The sequence below is a fragment of the Pecten maximus genome, chromosome 10 (assembly GCF_902652985.1).
Source record: "Pecten maximus chromosome 10, xPecMax1.1, whole genome shotgun sequence".
Lineage (NCBI taxonomy): Eukaryota > Metazoa > Mollusca > Bivalvia > Pectinida > Pectinidae > Pecten > Pecten maximus.
In genome coordinates, this window is record NC_047024.1 from 15,868,717 (window position 1) to 15,874,495 (window position 5,779).

At 33.7% G+C, this 5,779-nt stretch overlaps 1 long non-coding RNA gene across 1 annotated transcript; it reads right to left on the reverse strand.

Annotated features, from left to right (window-relative positions):
* Positions 1 to 569: 569 nt before the first annotated feature.
* On the reverse strand, positions 570 to 4,266 carry LOC117336214. The gene is made up of 3 exons (XR_004534555.1): positions 4,200 to 4,266; positions 2,321 to 2,438; positions 570 to 1,472 (listed from the first exon to the last, which is right to left on the reverse strand). It is a non-coding gene; the product is annotated as an uncharacterized LOC117336214 (long non-coding RNA).
* Positions 4,267 to 5,779: the final 1,513 nt, after the last annotated feature.

Genomic DNA, 5,779 nt, shown 5'->3' on the forward strand with positions numbered 1-5,779 from the left:
AAATAATTTGTGAAATGAAAAGAGCAGTGACTGTAAAACAAACATATCTGCTCACCAATATGGTTCATACGGTGATATGGACTTGATATGTTTTTATGTTTCATGATGATAGCATCGATAACATCCTATCAAGGTTTGACATTGAGGTATAAACGAGGGACATTTACATATCGTACTGTACCTGGTATACAGTGAAGCTCACTATTCAGAAGTTTGTTATATGTGTACGGTTTAAGCGAGAGGCACTACATTGAGTGTAGTATATTACTGACAATATTACATGTATTTTATTACATGTGGTTACATGTATTTGACTTCTGAAATGGATAAAAATCATGGTGACAACTTGATGCCCTGGTCTTAAGCAATTGGAGAAGACACATTTGACCTCTGACCTTCAAAACATGTCAAGGACATTTGTTTAAATAAACTTGGCAGTTCTTCATCCCAGAGGGCTATTGGGCCTTTTGAAAAGTTGTTTGTGGTTAAAAGAAAAAAATGAAAATTGCGCCAATGTTCAACTGTAAAATCATTTAACTGTATTGTAGCATTACATCAATTACATCATGTTTTTTTTGTTTTTTTGGCCATTAGAATTCCAGGGAATTCCTTTTCCCCATTCAGATAATAACTACCTTTACAGGTTATATCAAAATTAATTAATTTGATCGTGTGTTTTTAATATGAAGTTATGGTTATATTTTAGTAAATGTATACAACATGGTGAGTAGCCCCTAAGAAGAGCCAAATTTAAGATTGTAATTCATGTTGCTGAGGAATCTAAAATTAATAAATCATATTTGAATTTTATCTATGCCTTTTCTAGTATGTTGTGTATAAAATCATGGTTTAACTGTTAAAACATTTAACTGTATTGTAGCATTACATCAAGGTTTAACTGTATAAAAAAAGGGAAATCATATTGAGTCTTGACTTTAAATTGTATACAATGGGAAGTATATTGAGCTTTGACTGAAATATTTGAAATACAAACAAGATAAAATCAATTTCCTAAAACACCAATTCACACAATATAATAATCCTTTTTTGAAAATGCATAGTAACTACAAAATCTCCCGGAATGCCCTTTGTAGTGAAATTTTCCAAGTATCACAGCCGGTATCTCACATTGTTTTTTCATTCTTGCCATATTTTCCTCGTCCAAACATTTTCTTCATCTTGGCCATATTTTCCTCGTACAAACATTTATACCCTTAAGTTATTCAACATCACAAACAAAATCTCTATTTCTGATCTTCTGTGGGGGGACTACTGTAATATCTTCTTTTTAAAGTCCGGTACTTCATCAAATAATACAATGCTTCTATTTCCTTCTGAACATATTCCCCTTTGGCAATAAGGGCCTCGATTTCTTGTGGGTCCGTAATGGTTCTGTTGTTCCTGAAGGCGTTCCTCTGTCGGTCTCGGAAGTATTCGTATCCCTTTGGGTATTCACGACCCATATGCAACAGCTGAAATACATGTAAATAAATATATATGGTAAGTATAAAGATACCAGTGATTTTATGAGGACAGGTCACCATGTATATTTATTTGTAGTAAACTAAGCTTTAGGAGAATTATAATGTTACATGCCTGGAATTAACTTCGCAAGCCAAGGATGCTCGATACGATACTCTCCTTTTGAAAAGGAGTGTATCGTATTGAACACCCTTGGCTAGCGAAGTTGACATATGGTATATCTATTCTAAAAATATATATATATGTTTTTTAGTTTTTTTTTTAAACTTTTGGAGACTTTTAGCAGTTAAGTAAAGGAAAAATCTCTATTTTTTATGTACACGTACTGTATCAGGAAAAACAAAAACAAAGTTACTTCCCCTGATGTAAAAAATTGATAAATTTTCTTACAAAATATACATTTTTAATAAAACAACTGCACCCCAAATCATACAATGCTCAATACCAATAGACAAATTTATTCAGTATGGAGGTATAACAAAATTATTTCAGCCAATGAAAATGCGTGTTTCATACAAAATTAAATTATATATATATAAAACTATATTTGAAATTGTACTATTATATTTGATATATCAATGAAATTATTACATTTTTCTTGGGTATGACATAAGAGTACCCTACCAAGTATCATACTATGTCATGTGGCACATTTGAATACCCTTAAGTCAAAAAATAATGATACCAGATAAATTGTGTATATTACCGGGGTACTTATATATTTCTGTAGAGCTGTATGACTCGAGTTCTTTGACATCGGGCCATTGTGTATAACTTACATTTTTGTAGAGCTGTATGACTTGAGTTCTTTGACATTGGGCCATTGTGTATAACTTACATTTTTGTAGAGCTGTATGACTCGAGTTCTTTGACATTGGGCCATTGTGTTACTCAGGTTTGAATACCTATTTCACTGAGAAACTGAAGCTGCTACCTTGGAGTTTAGATTTGTAAATCTGAAAAAAAAATCCATACCAGGGTATATTTACCATTGTTTCAAAGGATGTCCACTGAAAACTAATTGCAGCATTGATTTTGTATTTAGAAGATAAATGAAATCAAATTAAACTACGAGGGCTGATTGATAAGTTGTGAGCCTAGGCCTCGTATTGAAAGATTTGAATTTTGCCGGACAAATTGTATTACTTTTCATCATAATCCGATTCAGTATCTATACACTTTTGCCAGCAATGTTTAAGAGCCTCAATGCCACTTTTATAGAACTCCTTTTCTTGTCTGTTCAGAAAGTCATCCACTGTATGTTTGTAATAGGGTTATTTTTAATAAAGTGTGTGATATTTGTGAAATGTATACATGTACATGTGTGATAATTATTTTTTGTTTGTATATTGGTATGTGTATGTCTTTGTACCTGTGAGTATACTTCACTGACGAACGTGACATGTGACTGTGACAAACTTGTTTGATTGGTTGAAAGTTTCTATCTTTGGTTTTAGTCTTTGTTTCTTTGTGTTTCGGTACATTTGAATTTCGACATCGTTGAAGCCGGAGCTAGGTTTTCGAATTCATCTGTCACCATATAGAGTCGTATTCTTGTATTGGTAAGTTTGATATCTTTCTTTAGTTGTTTTCCCCTGTTTCTGTTTCTGTAAGAATGATATTTGAAAGTTATAAATGATAAGATCATGTTTTCCATATTTTTAATACTTTGAATAAATATACGTATATGTACTGTACACGGTTATCGTACAGCAGAGATATTTTTATAAATGTAATAGTGTTCATATTGAAACTATTGTACAAGTGTGAAAACTATACTTAATTTATTATTGTAGTTTACATCTGTTGTGCGATATGACGATCATGGAAGTGAGCAGTGTTTAGCCTTACGTTGATGCACTATACGTGTTGTAAGTGTGTGATTTTATATTACCGAGTAATCGTCATTATCTGTGATATTTTATCGTGTTAGCGTTGTGTTGGAAATACTATTTATTTATATGTAATTGTACGCGTGATCTATTGTTGTATGACAGATGTATGGTTTGTGAATGAAACTAATTATGTTTTATTATGTATATTATGTATGTTTCAGAACGTGGGTTTTTGAGAAATAATAAAACCTTTTACGGTATATAAAACTAACCCAGCGACATTGTCATCATTTCAAGACAAATTACACCCCGCTACATGTTAGGGTTAGGGTGCCTGAAATAGCTGTTTTCACTTTTGGAAATAGATGAAAGTCTGATGGAGCGAGATCAGGTTAATAAGGCGGATTCTCAATCAATTTAAACTAAAGTCACAATAGTGAATGGCAGCCATGGCAATGATAGACTCTTTCACCCTAACCGATTTTGTCCATTTTGCAAAAGCCGCTTGTCTTGTATACTAGAGTGATACGTATACCTCGTCGATATAAATATAAACTAAAATATAACCAAATGAGATCAGTCCTTGGGTACACGGCCCTATATAGTCTGAGAAAAGTTGTACATATATTTTCGTTTTCACATACTTTACTGAGTATATTGTTCGTTACACAAGACTGAAAAGTAGTATATAGTATTCAGGTATATGAAGATGTTAGGGTATAAATCGAAATTATATAACATTCCATTTGGACTGCCCTCTAAACATGTCTCTGTCTGCTCCGGACTGCCTCATCTTTGTTCAATATCAGCAATCGGCAAACCCTAATTGATCAAAATTGGTGTTGAAATATAACGAGAGATATTTCAAGTGATAAAACTTACCTAGTTCCTGCATCTACATCAAATAGTAATTTGCATTTCTGTTACGTGACGGTTGATGGTCGAAAAGAAACTGTTTTGGAACTCTTTTATTGAAGTTCAATCTGCGTCATCTACACGCTCTGCTGTACTTCACATCTTGTACGCGATGTGCAGTAATGTATTTTACAGAGAAGGCACGGCTCAATCGCGAATTTCCGTTTTTTGTCTCTATTTGCAAAACAATTATCTTGTTTCATAACTGAGTGTATGGAAGTTACTCTTGTCCTTACTGGAAAAACATTTCCATTTGGCGAATACGGCTTAACTACATTGTCGGGGATTTTTTTTTATCCCGCGCTTTAATTCGGTTTGTCTGTCGAGATTCGTTTACGTGAAATAACTGCAACAAATGTTAACGTGTTTTCTTCAAACTTGGTTACAAGATTATATTCAGGACTCGGCCAAATGCAAGCTTAATTGCCAGTTTTGCTGGACGTTATTAAGCAGAGCTATGGACCATTGATTATCGGAAAAAATGTTTCCGGAGTGTTTCCATGCAGTAACTTCCAAAAATATTATCCCCTATTCCAAACTGCATCAAAACAACATAATATATCCATTAACGTAACTTTTGGTTTGAACGTAACACCAGGACAGACTTACTTCACTTCCATGCAGCCGTCACACATCTCCGCTGACATGTATTTCTTTGACTGAGCAATGGATTGTTGGAAAGTTTGAACATGCAGGCGGCAGTCATGTTGATAAGGGGAGTTCCAGAAAGCTATATTTAACGATCTATTTTAAGAACGTAACAGGAAGCACCTTGGACAGACACGATGATGTGTTACCATGTTCACAAATTATCTGTGACATGAGACTTGACATGAGTTAATAGAATCATTGTTACCATTTCTTCAAACAGTGAAATATTAATGCCAGAAGGAGTAACTGTAAAGTTATCTCGTAGTGGACAGACGTTACGTTCAAATAACAGCTGTAAATCTTCACTATTTTCTTCCACAGGAGATAAAAATGTGGTATAAAAAACGGTTATACGCAATTTCCCAATGTTGCTCTTATTGTTTATGTTAAAAAATAGACAAGAACGAGTGATTTTTATGGAAAAAATCTGTTCATATCGATTGAGGGCGAAATGTCCATTTTCAGTGACTACAAAATGGCGAGTTCCTGATTAATAATTTGAAAAAAAAATATAGGAACGACGATAATTATTGAACTGAAACTGTTTATTTTATTTTTTCGTCAGCATTTCTGTCGACTAGCAAATCTTTTATGTGTTTAGACCTTAATTTGGTAAAAATATTTAAAGATCAATTTTTGTAATTAAGATCGATTCAAGACCAAATAACAATACACCAAAAAATGTTATCATGTATGCTTTTCTGCACATGCGCCCAGGAGGTATGTTCCACACTCTTTTCTAAAAGTCTATTTTCTAAGATATAAATGGGTTACACTAGGCGGGGACTCAAACGTGGGTATCCGACGATGGCGGGCGCTCGGCAACGTTATGAACTCAAGATATAGATCTACGCTCCTCAGGTGTGTGCAACATTCAAGCGTCCGCCTGACATCGA